The sequence below is a fragment of the Armigeres subalbatus genome, chromosome 3 (assembly GCF_024139115.2).
Source record: "Armigeres subalbatus isolate Guangzhou_Male chromosome 3, GZ_Asu_2, whole genome shotgun sequence".
Classification (NCBI taxonomy): domain Eukaryota; kingdom Metazoa; phylum Arthropoda; class Insecta; order Diptera; family Culicidae; genus Armigeres; species Armigeres subalbatus.
The window spans coordinates 339,929,580-339,947,707 of record NC_085141.1 but is presented as its reverse complement, the minus strand read 5'-3'; the positions used below and the strand labels follow the sequence as shown (position 1 = coordinate 339,947,707).

The window sequence follows — 18,128 nt, the reverse complement described above, 5'->3', positions numbered from 1 at the left end:
AATAGTTCAGTATTTAGAGCTTAATTCATGGGAAATAGTAGGTCCATGAAATTTTGTAGGAACATTCCTTGATAAATTTCAAAGAGATTGTCAGTTGGGATAAGTGAAATTCGTTCCAAATTCCGAGTTATAGACATTTTAGTACGAAAATAGCGCTCTACCGCGAGAGAGCTTCCCTCAGACCTTAAAGAAGGGATCGTATCTTGCCTTGCCTTTGGCCTGAACCGAGTATATGCCTGATTTGAAAGAAGGAATCATATCTTCTTTTGCCTTCTGTCACGAAAATGCATCCCTCAAGGAAGGATCATATCTCCCTTTGCCTTAAATCGCGCAAATGCCTAAATTGAAAGAAGGAGACATATCTTCTCTTGCCTTCTGCCGGGCAAATGCATCCATCGAAAGAAGGAATCATATATCCCCTTGCCTTATACCGAGCAAATGCCAAAATTGATTGTAGGAACCATCTTTTGTTTTCTGACGTACAAATGCATTTATTGAAAGCAGGAATCATATCTTCCCTTGCTTTAAAATGCATCAATTGAAAGAAGGAAACACACAGGACAAAATGTGTTTGAAAAATATGCTTCTATCTTCTGAATAAATTACTTCATTGAAGTTTATTGTCTTTTTCATGTAAAAACATGTTGTCGTTTTATGTAACAAGTCAAAGACGATCTTGTTTCTGAACTAGAGGCAAAAAGATAGTAAGTGGAAAAACCAGATATAAAAATCAGCGACTGTAAATATAAAGAATTGAACATATTTTGCATTAGTTCCAGAATTGTTGATTACGGTAATAGCCTTTGTAGTTCAAATATTAACCTGCTACCAACATGCAAATAGCGTGGTGGTGTGGCTAGAGTGAGCGCATCCCTTTGGCTATTATTGTTGATATTCTAGGTTCGACCCACGGTGGGGGTCATAGAATTTTTATAATTGTTCTGCGATAATTATCTTGAAAAGTGAGTGAGAGATAAAAGTGATGAAACAAAAAAGGAATTTCATCTAATAGGCGCGAATTTCTTTTATCTTCTAAGGCTCGCTTCAGAGAAAAGATTGGTAGGTGAATGACGATCCTTGCAATAAACAACAAAAATAGATTCTCCCTGGGGTCGGAAAACGCTTGCTTTGTTCTCATCGAAACGAAAAGTCAAAACCCTGCAAATGATCATTATGCCAAACGACCGCTATGCCAAATGACCTACCATCGTTTATTTTAACCTAGTTCTCTTCCCATTCCTCGATCTCTCCTTATCTCGATGGTCCCTTCAATATCGAGACGTGGAGAAGCGACTGTACTAGCAGGAGTTACTTTCGCAATTTATTTAGACGATAAATAGTAAATCGAATCTCCAGGGGAGTGTTTGCAGTCACCATAGCAACATTTACTGTCTTTTAAAACCTCCATAAACTAAATTTGGTTCCATTTGCTTCATTATTTACTTACTTATGGATCCTGTACACCTCCGGTGGTGCAAAGGGCCGACTTGAAAGATCTCCATCCTGAGCGATGCCCGGCTATCGCTTTAACCTGTTGCCAGGTTAGATTTCGGTCGACTTCTTTTATTTCTTTATTGAGGCTTCGCCGCCATGAGCCTCTGGGTCTGCCTCTGCTGCGATGTCCCGCTGGGTTCCAGTCTAATGCTTGTTTACAGATTTCATTTCCGCCCCTACGTAGAGTGTGGCCGACCCAACCCCACTTCCGATCCCGAATTTCTGTTGCTATCGGCCTCTGGTGACAACGACGATGGAGCTCGTTGTTTGAGATCCAGTTGTGAGGCCACCAGGCCCGAATTATGTACCGCAGGCATCTGTTAATGAACACCTGCAGCCGTTGAGTGTTCTCCACTGATACACACCATGTTTCGCTAGCGTTTAACAGCACAGATTTCACGTTAGAGTTGAAAATTCGTATTTTGGTGCGTTCACTTATCTGCCTGTTTTTGCAGATATTTCTTAAACTCGCAAAGGCAGCCCTTGCTTTCTTGATCCGTGCGCCTATGTCGATCTTGGTACCGCCGTCTGACCCCATTTGGCTACCAAGATATTGGAAGCTTTCAACATTCTCCACTGGTTGCCCGGCTACTGTGAAACTGGAAGGAGTCACCGTGTTTACATCCAACGATTTGGTTTTGTTGACGTTGATGACTAAACCTGCCGAAGAGGAGCGCTCGGCAAGGTCGTTGAGCTTACTCTGCATATCAGAGTTGTGCATGTGCCTGTGTTTAAATTGCAATTTGCAATGAATAAAGTAAGCTACAATGATAGTCAATTTTGGTGCTTTGATTTGAAAATTAAGTGAACAAACAGCTGTATGGGTTTTGATCCTTTGACTGTGGACGGATTTCGATTCAGGAGGTGTTGATTTAATTCATTATTTTATCATGGTTCTCGCAGTTTCTATTGCGTGAAAGTGGAAAACATAAAAAAAATAAAGATCCTCTTTCAAATGAATCAACGACAAACGTCTCATTTACATTTGATTCAAATTTTCTAGAAACTGTTACATATAACAAAGTGCTTAAGTTCTAAGATATTTGCTGTTTTATTAATCCTCCTAAACCAGACCAGTAGTTACAAGACTACATTTTGCTGAATTAGCTTGGGTGTGCTCCGCGTAATAAATGAAATAATTTGATAAGCATGACATCAACATTTCCGAAGACAAATTCATCTATCGCTTCATGGCTTGTCGAGCTATGCAATGTGATACGATAACATGGCATCTGATTGTTCTCTGCAACATCACGATTCATTGGCAAGAATGATCATGACTGTAAAATTTTGGTTCAGATTTATTATTTTAAAGCCCATTTCTCGTCATTTCGTCAGTGTAGCATAATTTTCTTCCATGAGTCGATATCAAAATTGATTTATTCATAAAACATCGACTAATGGAGAGCTCAGTGTATTAGGAGATAAGTACAGTCTGATATAGTTTCAAAGACAGATAAATAAATATTTTTAGATGGTATTCAAACTTATAACCGGGAATGCACGCATTATATTTTTCACTAGGAAACATTATTTGTTAGCTTCAAAGATGATAGTTGGACTATTGTTTGAACGAAATTTAATTTTTGATCAACAATTTGGTCCACATTGTATTTCTTTGAAATTACTTTCCTTTCATTTATTTATCCTTTTTTTGTTTTATATATCCATTCTCTTTTTTCTTTTGTTTGATTAGTTCTATTGTTCCAGTTTTCGCCTAAACAGTGCTGCAAAATACTGGAAACCTTTTATTACAAGCAACGTGGCAGACGTTCTTACATAATGCGTAAAATATATCATAAATCACGATTATTTCGTATTTTCCTAATTATACATAATGAACTTTTTGGTATGTAGATTCTTCTCTATCAGAACACTCCACCATAATACAATCATCGGTACACAACGCCAAAGCAATCCAAAATCCAATAACCACCTGAAACCAAACTGCTTCAAATTGCCATAAAATCTAAGCACTAAACAAGGTATGCTACACCCATTGATTGCATGGCTGCCGGCAGTTGGTGCCGCTTCGAACCATAATAGACGACGTCGACGACGGTAGAAGCCAACCGACCAACCGACCGACCAACCGACCACCACCAGCCATTGCTTAATTTACTTACACGATCCGGTTGACATTTTCATCGCAATTGTCATGAAGTTATGCGCCACACACAATGAGCTGTGCACCAACCGGAGCAGGTCGTGCCGACTACCACGATTACGGCGACGTCAACGACGACGACAACGACAACAGAATGTTGCCCACCCCCAGGATACACAACAGTTGCATTCCGGGCAAACATTTGCTTTGCCGATAATTACAGAAATTTAATTTCATCTTCCACCAGCAGGGTGGGAGGTTGATCGGTGCCGGGCTGGTTGGAGGCCAGGAAAGCTTTGGATCCATGCCCTTTATGCTGGCTCCCCGGTTGGGAATGGATATATTTGCATTCGGTTCTCAATCCAAACATAGGATTTCACGCGATTTTCCGGAGGGGGTCCCGAGCGGACACATTTGCGCCACTCACGCATTTGCTTTCATGGTGTAATTCTTTGGATCGATACAGGGTGACTTCAAACTAAGGGTGATGTTTTCATTTTTCATCGATTCAACATTTTAAACCCGTTAATCTATTCCAAATTACTTTAAATAGAACAACTCTTGTGAAGGTCTGCCCATACTCCCATACTGAAGTTTTTCCCATACTCCGAGCGTGTGTTAAATATACGATTGCATAAATCGCATTTACAATTAGTTGAAAGAATTATGTGTTAGCTCGAAGAAGATTATTCTTATAGTTAAAAAAATATGATCCTAGTAATATTAATTCATACAGTCGTTAGCCACATTTTCCAAATCAGAACTTGGACCCTGCCGCCTATTACCACCGACTAATGTAGTCTACTTTAAAGCTTTCCGCTCGTCGTCCGTCACCAGGACAAGCCGAAGTTAGTCCCCGGTTATGTAGCGACCTGGGGCGGTCGCAGGGCAACCAAAAGTGCTGTAAATAGCAACTCTTTACGATCGCAATATTCACGAGTGTAGTATTTTAATTAAAAAGCTGAAACATACACCACTCACTCCCTGGTCGGGCGCGGCGGCGGTAGCCTGCTGGCAGTGCGATGCGTCGTCGTGGCTATGCACCGTTTGCCAATAAAAGGAGTATCGCTACGGGCCACGCTTTAATTGTCGTCGTCGTCGTTGTCGTTGAAAGGTAGGTAGGCTCCAGTTTCAGCGGCTCCAGCCTTTACACCGACCGCCCTTTGCTGCAAATCGGAAGCACCCCCACGTATTGCATCCACCCATGCAACTAAAATAACACGCACGGTGGCATTCACCGGTCCCACCGGCCAATAGTGCAGCGAGTGGCGAGGGTGGGCTCGTGAAGAGCACGCTGCTGGCTGCCGGTGGCGCGAGATGATGACGACAATAACAACAACAGCGACAGCCAGGAGCGCAAATATGATTCCCGGTCTCGAATTTAATGGCGTGGACGGTAGGTGGGTGTATGTGTGTGTGCGTGTGCACCCTGCTCTTTAAATGCAATTTGGTATACAATTACAATATGCCTCCCGGTTGGTTGCGAATTCAAGATCCGTTTTGGCAATGGGCTTTTGTTCGACAGCGGGTTTGATCATTAAATTTGAAATAGAAAGTAATTAAATACCGGCGACGACGAGTAGGACGCAAATGATAATCTATATCGTTCAATCCTCATTCCACAAATAAAATCAACACTAGGTACAATCGTTTTTGAACTTGTCAATATTATGGTGGGGTTAGACAGTAGAAGTACTAGAACGCTACTGGCGCTGTAATCATTTAAATTATTTTGCCAAACTATGCTTCAACGAGCTTCAATTGGCCATAATTTAAGCATTATGTTGTAGTTCATCATCACCAACATCGGTTTGACATTTGTAGTACCGGTACTTTGGCTGCCAGGTTGAAGTAACGTAGATGTAAGTCACGCGAATAGGAACGACATTAGCAATCTCACAAATTTCAGCAATAAAAAATTAGTGTGTACACACCAAATTTTCTCTTCACTATCCAGCAATTCAAATTACTGGAAGTTTATCAGCAAAATAATGTTATACTGATCTACAGTAATTTAATCAAAATTTTTCTGTAATACAGTAAAAGTATTTACCGAATGCTTATATTTGCAGGCTATCAGTAGTTTAAAACTAATTGCTGAACGCATTACAGCAATTTTTCATTTGCTTGAATCAAAATGTTTCACGAAACAAACACTTAATTTCCATTAATAAATCAATATTAACAATAAACAATTACAAAATTTGAAAAAAAAACAGTTTCCATGAAAAATTCGAAATTTTCCACAATTTAATCAATGAACAGCAATAACAAATGAAAAAAAATCCATAAAAAATATCCAAAAGCAATAAAATTGACAAAATTTACCATGCACTTTACCAAACGCTTTTTAAAAAGGAATGGAAAATGCTGAAGTTTATGTTTCTCAATAAAAATTTTCATATTTATTTATTGCTCTTTTTTGTTTTTTCGTGTTAAGTTTTTATTTTTCTGTCTAAAAAAATAATTTTGTGGGAAATTTTGTAATTGTTTATTGATAATAGCGATTTATTTATGGAAATTTTGTTTTTTTTTCGTGGAACATTTTGATTTCGTCATGGAAAAATCTTCTTTAATAATTGAAATTTTTGATTTTAAAAGTGCTAATTTATTTTTGTATTGCTTACGGAAATTTTGCATTATTTAGTGGAAATTTTATATTTATTTATTGATCATATGCTGATTTCTTTGTTGGCAATTTCCCAATTTTTCATAGAATTTTTTTTTATGGAAATTTTTTATTTTTCATGGATTTTTTTTTTCAGGGCGAGTTTTCAGTTTGTCAATTTGAAATCTCAAGTGACAACTCGATTGGGAGTTGATTGAGAATGAGCGGATTTGGAAAGTAAGTTTAGGACCTAATGTGATGGTTATTTAACACCCAAAAGGCCAAGCTCTTCAAGGAGGCAAATTTTGAAATTGAAAAAATCATAACTCTGTTCGCTTTTAACCGATCAATGTGAAATTTTGAGATAAGGTTCAGTTTTTATTCTAGTTTCGATTCCACTTCGAGTGGTGTCCAGATTTCGTCTGGTTCCGGAATTATTCAAGATTCCGTTGGGGTACCTACGATATGGCATTTGGGGTATTTCGATGAAAACTTATTTTTTTATATGGAACTCTTCTTAAACATTACCTAAAAACAATGCTATAATAAATACGGTTATACTTCTGTATAGTCTGTAAGACCTCATTGGCCACTTCCAGAGCCCCGGGGGAACCAGCAGGAATGGACATTTTTATTTGTTAAGCAAAACATGTCATGCGACTGCTCTATCTTCAAGATTTCTCATGAATAATCTTCTGGTGATTCCATAACGGACAATTGACCTCACTGGCCACTTCCGGAATATTACGTGGTGGCCCGGGGGGCCTGTAGTAGAGGACATTTCCGACTTTAGACCAAACTATCGTGCGACAGAGTTGTATCTTCATGAATGTTCATGGTAAGTCTGTAAAGTGTAAAAAAACTCATTAACCACTTCCAGAACATCACGGAGTGCCCCGGCGGAACCTGTAGAAATGGACATTTTCATTTCTGCTCTAAAGCATGTCATGCGACTGCTCTATCTTCATGTTTTCTCACGAATAATCATTTGATGATCTTATAAATGATAATTGATATCATTGGCCACTTCCGGAATACCACGGAGAACCCCGGGGGACCTGTAGAAGGAGACATTTCCGATTTAAGACCAAAACTAAAAGACTAAAATGCATCATGCAGGAACTCATTCTTCATGTTTTTTCACATATAAACGTCTGGTAAGTCATAATAAGTTTAACTTATACGATATATGAGAAACGGACCTGAAACTTTCCAATTCAAATTAAGAAAGTTTGGAGGAAAAAGGATGAAAGGAGGCTTCCGAGCCTCTTGAAAGGAGGCTTCCGAGTCTCTTGAAAGAAGACTTCCGAGCCTCTTGAAAGGAGGCTTCCGAGCCTCTTGAAAGGAGGCTTCCGAGCCTCTTGAAAGGAGGCTGGAGCCTCTTGAAGGAGGCTTCTGAGCCTCTTGAAAGGAGGCTTCTGAGCCTCTTGTAAGGAGGCTTCCTGAGCCTCTTGTAAGGAGGCTTCCTGAGCCTCTTGTAAGGAGGCTTCTGAGCCTCTTGTAAGGAGGCTCTGAGCCTCTTGTAAGGAGGCTTCCAGGCCTCTTGTAAGGAGGCTTCCAGGCCTTTGTAAGGAGGCTCTGAGCCTCTTGTAAGGAGGCTTCCGAGCCTCTTGTAAGGAGGCTTCCAGGCCTCTTGTAAGGAGGCTTGAGCCTCTTGTAAGGAGGCTTCTGAGCCTCTTGTAAGGAGGCTTGAGCCTCTTGTAAGGAGGCTTCCAGGCCTCTTGTAAGGAGGCTCTGAGCCTCTTGTAAGGAGGCTTCGAGCCTCTTGTAAGGAGGCTTCCGAGCCTCTTGTAAGGAGGCTTCCTGAGGCCTCTTGTAAGGAGGCTTCCGGGCCTCTTGTAAGGAGGCTTCTGAGCCTCTTGTAAGGAGGCTTCCAGGCCTCTTGTAAGGAGGCTCGAGCCTCTTGTAAGGAGGCTTCTGAGCCTCTTGTAAGGAGGCCTGAGCCTCTTGTAAGGAGGCTTCCGAGCCTCTTGTAAGGAGGCTTCCGAGCCTCTTGTAAGGAGGCTTCCGAGCCTCTTGTAAGGAGGCTTCCGAGCCTCTTGTAAGGAGGCTTCCGAGCCTCTTGTAAGGAGGCTTCCGAGCCTCTTGTATGGAGGCTTCCGAGCCTCTTGTAAGGAGGCTTCCGAGCCTCTTGTAAGGAGGCTTCCGAGCCTCTTGTGAGGAGGCTCCCGAGCCTCTTGTAAGGAGGCTTCCGAGCCTCTTGTAAGGAGGCTTCCGAGCCTCTTGTAAGGAGGCTTCCGAGCCTCTTGTAAGGAGGCTTCCGAGCCTCTTGATTCGACGTTTTGCCCGTCTGATCTTTCGTCCCATACAATGTGTCATCCCTTAAGTGTATGAAACTTTCCAGAAAGGACTTTGTTGTTGTTGTTTTGTTGTTTCGAGCACGCACTGAATTTGATTTGTATTTTTTACCGCGTAAAATTTACTATTTAATGTTGAATTTCGCATCGTACTGATCATTTAATCACTGTGTACCGCGTCGAAGTGAAAATTTCACTGTTTTATCGTTAATTACCGCGATTATACCCGTAAAACATAATTGTTTATCGCAGTCCGCGGTGCGAGAAAAAGTGTTTAAACTAGTCACTGTCCGCTAATAGCACTTCACTCGGCAACCGTACCTACAACCACAAGCAGTCTACTCGTCCGTATATTTGTTTACCTTCGCGCTACTGTTACTATTGCGGCGGTGCGGCGTTTCTGCGTTTCTGTGTGCTGTGTATTCGTTTGGCTTGACTCGTTCTGACTGACTGTGGGAACGTTGAGCTGTGGAGCTGCACTTCAAGTTTGTTCATTGATCGACTCTGATTGAAATGGATTGCAACTGCTGCCAGTGCTCCAAACAAATCAAAACTTTGGAGTTCATGCAATGTAGTGGCTTCTGTGATTAAGCTGCTCATCTTAAGTGCGTAGGACTGAAGCGACCTAATATGGACTTCGTTAACGAGCAAAGAAATATTCTATGGTTTTGCGATAATTGTGTTGACCAGCTGAAAACCATCAAAGATAATTTTAGCATTTCTTCGAACGAAATTATTACCAGTGTGTCAGAGATCAAGGAATCTTTAGCTGAACTGAAGAATGATCTCTTAGAAACGAAGGCGTTAACTAAGTCATTTGCGAGTAAAGTTAATTTGAAAGACTCATCCGGAACTGCTCAAGTTAGGTCAGCATGGCCTAGTATCAAACGGCCTCGTGGATTTGATGCAAGGGAAACTCCTAAATCCCGGCAGGACGCTAAGTTAATCGTTGGCACTAAATCCATAGAAAGGAACAACTCGCCGTTGAGACAGTTGAAAAGCCACCTGAGAAATTTTGGATATATTTATCCAGAATTGCTAGCCATGATACTAAGTCTGACATCCAGGAGCTGATGAAAGGTTGTTTACCGAATACCGAATCCATCGATGTGAGAAAACTGGTGCGCAAGGATGCAGATTTGAAGCAATTTGCATTCATTTCCTTCAAAGTAGGTGTTGACGTGCAGGAAAAGGAATACGCGCTGAACCCATCTGTTTGGCCTAAAGGAATTTACTTCCGGGAATTCAAAAACTTACAAACTGAACGGGATTTTTGGGGACCTGCAAAAATTCCACGAATCGACGACCGGACGCAACTTACCGATGTGACGCCGATGATTGTAACAACAACACCCGCGCAATAACACCTCTTCGTGTATCGACAACGGAACGCTCATCACAAAGCATGCTGGAAGCCCCCAAGCCATCCGACACAGTCGAGCATTGCCGTTTTCCCAGCGAAGCCGATTGTTCCAGCCATCCAAGCCGTTCCGTTCCTGTGCTCGGAATCGGTGAAGGGGGCTTCCAACTTGCTTGCACCGGCAAGTATGACAAAATAGAATCCTCTTCGTACGTTGAAACCTGTTCAAATTCCAGCCCACTCGCGCGCTATGTTCCAAGCCAATGTTCTTCTTCCTCGACGATGGAAAGTTCGATCGCAAAACTGATCAACAGCCCGCAATCATCTGGTCCTCCACAATCACCGACAACGGAACGCTCTCCACAAAGCATATTGGAAGCCCTCAAGCCATCCGACACAGTCGAGCATTGCCGATCTTCCAGCGAAGCAGATTGTTCCAGCCGTCCAAGCCGTTCCGTTCCTGTGCTCGGAATTGGGGGAGAGGGCTTCCAACTTGCTCGTCCAGGCAAGTACAGTAATTTAATTACACCTTTGGGACCTGAATTCCGCTCCATTTGTAGCGATGATACTCCGACCGAACCTCAATGCACACATCGAAGACAGTTGACAAATCAGCCTGAAGATCGCATATGGGCCTATTATCAAAATGTTCGGGGTATTCGTACAAAATTGACGATCTCTTTCTTGCTGCTTCTGACAGCGGGTTTGATGTGATTTTCTTGACTGAGACTGGTTTGGATGACCGAATCAGCTCCGTTCAGCTTTTCGGATCAGAATACAATGTTTATCGCTGTGACCGCAATTCATGCAACAGTGATAAAACGAGTTTCGGAGGTGTGTTAATCGCTGTAGCGCAACGTTATTCTAGTAAATTGATATCTCTCGAACATGGAAGAATGCTTGAACAGGTTTGTGTTTCTGCGAGCGTGAAAGGGTGCAAGATTAATATGGCCGTAGTGTATATCCCTCCGGACCGTAGTCGTGATGTAGACGTTATGGAAGCACATGTTGCCTCCATTAGAGAGCTATGCAACAAAACTGACAGTGTTCTTGTTTGTGGTGACTACAATCAACCTCGACTAGTTGCAATGGTTTACCGTAGATCATGTGGTCAGCATCTCAGAAACATCCTCGATGAATGCTGCTGGTGTAGCCCTTCTTGACGGAATGGATTTTGTCAATCTAAGTCAGCGCAACACCGTAATGAATGAGCTACAACGCACGCTTGATCTGGTGTTCTATAACGTCGAGAATATTATTGAAATTGAAGAGTCAGTCGTACCACTGTTGCCAATTGATTCCCATCACCCTCCTCTAACTTTATCTCTGCCTGCAATTCATCATTCGTCAGTAAATTCAGATGAAGTAACAAACAATGATGTAATACTTCTGGATTACAAGAAAACTGACTACGCTATGCTCCTACAATTCCTTTCTACTAAGGATTGGAACGACATACTAGAGTGCACTGATGTTGACGAAATGACTGTACGGTTCTGCGGCTTCATTACTCATTGGCTGGAGTCGAATGTGCCACGCAGGAGACGTCGTTTGAAGCCTACTTGGAGTACCCCGTTGCTTCGCCGGCTGAAAAAAGAGAGAAATTCTGCTCAACGCATATTAAGGAAGTGGAAAACGGGAGAAAATAAAGTAAATTTCAAGCGCGCAAGTGCAGCTTTCTGTAGGCTGAATGCTTATTTGTACAAGTCACATGTAACAAAAGTTCAGATGAATTTACGACGAAATCCTCGGAGCTTTTGGAGTTTCGTAAACAGTAAAAGGAAAACTTCAACCATTCTGGCTAACGTATATCTCAATGAGAAGGAAGCCATGAGCAATGCAGAGGCAAGTGAACTATTCGCGGAACACTTCGGGTCAGTTTTCGATGACGATGAAGCAAGTGATAGTTTTCATAATTGAAACAGATTTTACGACCGTAATTGTGGTGAATGATTTGTTTATCGGCTTTATCGGTCATTTCTACTCAAAGTATGAGGGAGTAGATAATCGAAAGATAATTGAAAATCATTAGATTGAAAGGCGTTCGCTAGGGCGCGAACAAGTATGAAGCGATAGAGGGTGAAAGGGAGAAAGGAAGACCATCTATTGAACAGCACACAATCGAAGCGTGAATCTTCTTGCCCAACGCCCTGGTTGTGGACGGCTTGGTTAGTGGTATGGAAACCACCGTGCCAAGACAGGCAAGTGATAGTGAAGCTGAGTATGCAGCCGGTGATGTGCCTTTAGACTTCATTAGTTTAACAACATTTGAAGTGACAGAGGATATGGTCGTCGCAGCATCAAGAAAACTAAAGAGTTCTGTATCTCCTGGACCCGATGGCATTCCCGCTATTCTATTTTGCAAATGTGCTGTAGCCTTAGCCAAACCTCTTGTGGCAATTTTTACCAGATCCTTTCATCAAGGGAAATTTCACGCCATTTGGAAGCATTCCTACATGTTTCCAGTGTTCAAAGCTGGAGATCGCCGGGATGTGAAGAATTACCGAGGCATTACAAGCTTATCTGCGGCATCGAAACTGTTTGAAATTATCCTACACCAGATCATCTTCAGCAACACGAAAAATTATATTTCGACAGATCAACATGGCTTCATTCCTGGAAGGTCTGTTGTGACAAACTTGCTGGACTTCACCAGTACGTGCGTTACAGCGATGGAAATGAATAAACAAGTCGACGTCATCTACACCGACCTTAAAGCTGCCTTTGACAAGATTGACCACAATATTTTGCTTTTCAAACTGTTCAAGCTAGGTGCATCAGTAGAGCTTAAGTCGTGGCTGCATTCATATCTGAAAATAGGACGCTACGTGTGAAACTAGACAACTGTATCTCAAAACCTTTCATCAACAAATCAGGCGTGCCACAGGGAAGTAATTTGGGCCACTGCTATTCACGCTGTTCTTCAATGATGTTGCTCAACGATATGGAACTAAATGCAAACTCGTATATGCAGATGATTTTAAACTCTACGTTACGGTTCAAACAATTGACGACTGTTGCCGTCTCCAAAGATTTCTGGACCTATTTGTTGAATGGTGTAATCGCAATAAACTGACAATCAGTGTGCCAAAATGTATGGTAATGACGTTTCATCGCATAAAACAGCCATTCATCTTCAACTACGTCATTAACGGTGTTACGCTGCACAGAGTCGAAAAAGTCAATGATCTCGGTGTTCTTTTGGACCCAAAACTGGATTTTCGGCTTCACTACACATCCATAATCTCAAAGGCCAATCGCCAACTAGGATTTATTACCAAGATAGCGCGTGATTTCACAGATCCTCACTGTCTGAAATCACTCTATTGCTCTCTAGTCAGACCTATACTCGAAAACGCATCAGTTGTATGGTGCCCTATGAAGTTACCTGGATTCTTCGACTTGAAAGAGTGCAAAAAAGATTTGTTCGGCTAGCTTTACGCAATCTTCCGTGGAATGATCCAGATAATTTACCCCCATATACGAGTAGATGCTTGTTGCTGGATTTGGACACGTTGGAGCACAGGAGGAAAATTCAGCAGGCTACATTCGTCGCGAAGCTCTTGAACGGCGAAGTGGATTGCCCGGAATTGTTATCAAAATTGAATTTCCGAGTTCCTCAGCGATCGTTAAGGAATTCCTCTCTTCTGCAACCAAGGTATCATCGTACCGCCTATGGATATCACGAACCTCTCTCTGCCATGATTAGAGTGTTTTCGGTAGTGGAAGCAGATTACGAATTTGAAGATTCGTCCACAAAGTTTCGTAACAAAATCCGTAGAAGAAAATTTTGACAGTATGTTTGTATTTTAATTGTTCTTATTTTTCACTAGTCGTTAAAATGTGTTATTGTCGTTTTTACCACTTAAGTTTATTCATGTAGACAATTGTCGGATGAATTATAATAAATAATAATAATAATAATAATAACTATGCTGGTCGGAGTGGGCAGGATTCAGAAGTCTTTGATTTACTAATCGTACATCGTTCGTAGGATAAAAATTATAAAAACTTCATCAATAAGTTTTTATTAAAACTGTAATACATCCGCCATTACGCTTTTGTGTCCTAGGTACCCCCTGGGACCAACGAAGGTACCCCCAGGGGTACATGTACCCCAGGTCGAGAACCGCTGATTTAGCCGAAATGGTCATTTGGCCGAAAGTCTCATTTGGCCGGAAGGGTCGTTCGGCCGGAAGGGTAATTCGGCCGAAAGGGTCATTTCGCCCAAAGAGTCATTTCACCGAAAGGGTCATTTGGCCGAAAGGGTCATTTGGTCGAAAGGGTCATTTGACCGGAAGGGTTGTTCGGCCCGAAGGGTAATTCGGCCGAAAGGGTCATTTGGCCGAATTCCTAATTTCTTACTTTTCAAATGACCTATTTGGCCAAATGACCCTTCCGGCGAAATTACTCTCTCGGCCAAACGATCCTTCCGGCCTAATGACCCTTTCGGCCAAATGACCCTTTCGGTAAAATGACTCTTTGGGCGAAATGACCCTTTCGGCTTATTTTCCAAGGGTCGTTTGACCAAAACCCATCCGTTCGAAAGCCATTTGACCGAATGCCACTAGCCCGAAAGTTGTTTGGGCAAGTATATCACTAGGCCGAAAGTTATTTGGCTGAAAGGGTCATTTGGCCGATAAGGTCGTTTGGCCGAAAGGTTTATTTGACCGGAAGGGATGTTTGGCCGAAAGGGTTGTTTGGCCGAAATGGTCGTTTGGCCGAATAGGTCGTTTGGCCGAAAAGGTCATTTGGCCGAAAGGGCCATTTGGGTGAAAGGGTCAATAGGACACCGTGCAAAATTCGAATTATTGTCAAGCCCCAAAAATTTGACGCAACAACACAACCGAACTGAAACATGGTTTGCTAGGATCTCCCTTTTACTGCGCAGGGTTCCGCTTCAGGTCGAAAATCATCTTGCCCTTCTGCATCCCACGGATACAGTTGGCTTCCTCTCCTAGACCAGAAAATTTTTTGCTCTCCGCCAATGGCCTTCGGGACTTTCGCGCAGCTCTTTCCGTCATCTTTGACGATAATAGCCTCCCGATGTCCCGTGGCTTTTCGCGACCACTGAAAGCCACATCTTCACTTCTACGATCACCCTTCTCTGTCAATTGTTATGCGGCTCTCTTCGTTTGCCTTTTCGCCTTTTACACACTTTATGAGTCGCGCCGAATCACACCGCCAACTCCTTCTAATCAATTAGGAGTCGTATCTCATGTTTCTTCTCCTGACTGGATTTCAGCAGGGACTTCCACTTCCTGCCTAGCCACTGCAACAAGGTAGCAGAAGATCAGCACGGCGAGTTTGAGGCTCCTATTAAAGACACGATTATGTCCACAATATCCGTAATTTTTTAATGCTCGCCACTTGCTGCATGGCTAGTCAGCACGTTTTTATGACCTTAGTCAGAGTGGCCCCGTCCATTTTAGACACTGCGAGCACCTCCTCTGACCTACCATGTTCTTTTTCACCGTTCAACGGTGGACGCGGAGACCTTGCTAGACCACCCTTAGCAAATAGATCCACCGTATCGCTACCCTCACCTTCTGCAAAATTATTATTTTTTTGATTTATAACTATTCATTTCCATCTAAGCCAGGTAACGGACATCTTACTGTGGGTGTAAAAGAGGAGTTCAACTTTTGAGTCACTCATGCGTGGGAGGCAGTTTGATAAGTTCGATCTGTTAATCAAATACGCGGAAGAAAACAATTGGCCACTGACTACACAGTTCTCGCGGCGCCAGATGCGTACTAATATCATGGGTATTGAAATTGATAAACAGCACTAAAACGGCTTCAGGGCAGAAATGTTGCTTTGCTATTTCGTTCTGGTTTGTGAATTGTTATGAAACTTAGCTCTAGTTTTATGAGTAAAGAATGCTGATCTGAGAAAAGCTGCAATCAAATTTTGAATAATTTTCATTAATATATCAGTAAACGAATACTGTTTAAATAAATATTCTAAGATGAAAAATAACAGTTGCTGCGGACTTGAGACCTGGACAATGCTAGTGAAGCTCCAATGTGCACCTGGAGTCTTCTAAAGAAAAGTGTTGCGTTCCATCTATGTGCAAATAGAAAACGGTACATGGAGAAGGCGAATGAACCATGAATTTGACCAATAAATCTCTCCACATAAATAATTTATTCTCATAACACCCATCTCATTATAATGTTTGCCCACCCATTCATCACGTAACGATCGCATCTAAATGATTAACGGCGGGTAATAATTCGTGTTACTCGGCCATCACTTCCATAAAACATAAAATCATGTCCCAGTGTTCCCCTTTTCGATGCGTGTTTGTGATAGGGCCACGCGAACCTTTGCCATCCGAAGCCGGGTAAATGGCAAAGACCAGAGCATTAATTGCACCGCTTCTTACGCAGCAGTTGACCGTCGATGACCGGAACGATTCTAAGTGTATCAACTGTGCAACTGTGCGTTCTGGCTAAGTTAATCCATTAACTTGCCGAGCTCGATCCCGGCTACCGATTGCGAATTGGCAATAAAATTCTGCCATTTGATTACCATAAACTAGCAATTAAAGGCAGTCTAAGTTTAAAACTGTGTAATCGCATTAAACGGCCATCGTCGTCGTTGTCGCCGGCGTCATAATCATCAACATTCAACTTGATGTGCGATCGCCGGGATTGCATTGAAAAGTTGATTGTGGTCGGGTGATAATTGCTGTGTACATGTTCACAAATTGGGTGGCAATTAGCGTATTATTTACTTTCATACGCGGGAGCGATTGGCCTGCGAGGGATTATTTTTTATTATTTTCCATTGATTTTGGAATGAACTGACCGTCGGCAGCAGCGGTGGGCTGCCATATTCATCGTACATCGGGGTCCAATTAGTGGCTCAATCGCGACAGCTCACCGGGTCACTTGGGAAGATTAATTCCGTTCGATATGGTTGGCGGTTGAACGAATGTATGTTGGGCAGGTATAAACAAATTCTATGATATTGATAGCTCCAGTGATTCAGTTTTCCCTCGTTTGGGTTCAAACAAAGTTCTGGAGTCAGCCTTGGTCTTTATTATTTTTAAATACCTATGACAGTGATACCCACAGTATCACATAGGAAAGGGATGCATTCAGTTGATTTAATTTTGAGTTGATTAGAAACACTTCTATCAATTATTTAAATAACATTTCCGCTTGTTTGTTAATCCTATCGGGATCTCACCAAGAATTCTCACGAATTAACGGTCACGTAATTTGAATTAAAGACCTTTAATTATTCCATGACAGTGACAGCTGCTCGTGGTAGCGAACAAACCCACAACAGTTTGAGTGAAGTGATCCCAAAATTCCAGAACGTTTCGTACGATTTACAACATGATTCATTCACCAAAACCCTTCGAAGAACTAAGATTCGCCTCTAATGAATTAAGGCAAACAGTCCCAACCGCAAATGAACGCTAATCAACTTCCTGTCAAACTCATCTCTCCCTTCCGAAAAGTCACTAACTACCAATCTAATCCGCGGGCGACGACGTTTATATCCCTCCCAGTGCTATTTTATCCCAGATCCAACTCGGGTGGCCATCACGGCTTATCTCCGACGCCGTCTCCGTCTACTTCTTCGGCGTGTCGCCGTAGTCGCTCGGTTGCCCTAATTAGGTTAAATTCAGCGTAACACCATCGTCTTCGTCGCCGACGTCGCCATAATCTTCGCTATTGCTGCCGCCGCTGGCCGGCCAGGCAGAAATCCACCATCCGGAAATGAAAAGATCCTCTTCCTCCCGCACTCGCCAGAGGGACCTTATCAGATTATCTCCGACGGCGACTTCGCCTCCCATGTTGTCGTCCCGGGATTTTAGTGACAATTTTACTCCGCTCGCTCAACAAATGAAACGTGGTCCAAATGGGCGGCGAGATGGAACGTGTTTTAGAGCCTATGTTAAAAATGTTAACTATCTGGCTTGAAGTACTAAAAATGGCCCTATCTTACAACATTGAAACAACTTTTTTTTAATTATAACCCTTGAAGTAACAAAATAATTCATTTTATCCAAATAAAGTAGGTAGACAAATTGACAAAAAAGGTCGGCTTTTTGACTTTTTTGCATCACCGTGACACCAACCGCCTTCGCATAACGACGTTATGACGATGGCGACGACGACGCATTAATTTAACAATGTAACAAAGTTTTGCCATCACTTCTGGTGTTTGTGCGTGTTACTACTTTGTGTAGGGCTCAGTTACAGCAGTGGCTGGAAGCAAAATCATGCATGAAGAAAACCG

At 42.3% G+C, this 18,128-nt stretch overlaps 1 protein-coding gene across 3 annotated transcripts in view; it reads right to left on the bottom strand.

The window, feature by feature from the left end:
* The window catches only part of LOC134225836 (protein sax-3), a 979,605-nt gene that overhangs the window by 613,735 nt on the left and 347,742 nt on the right, over window positions 1-18,128 (bottom strand). The window lies entirely within an intron of this gene.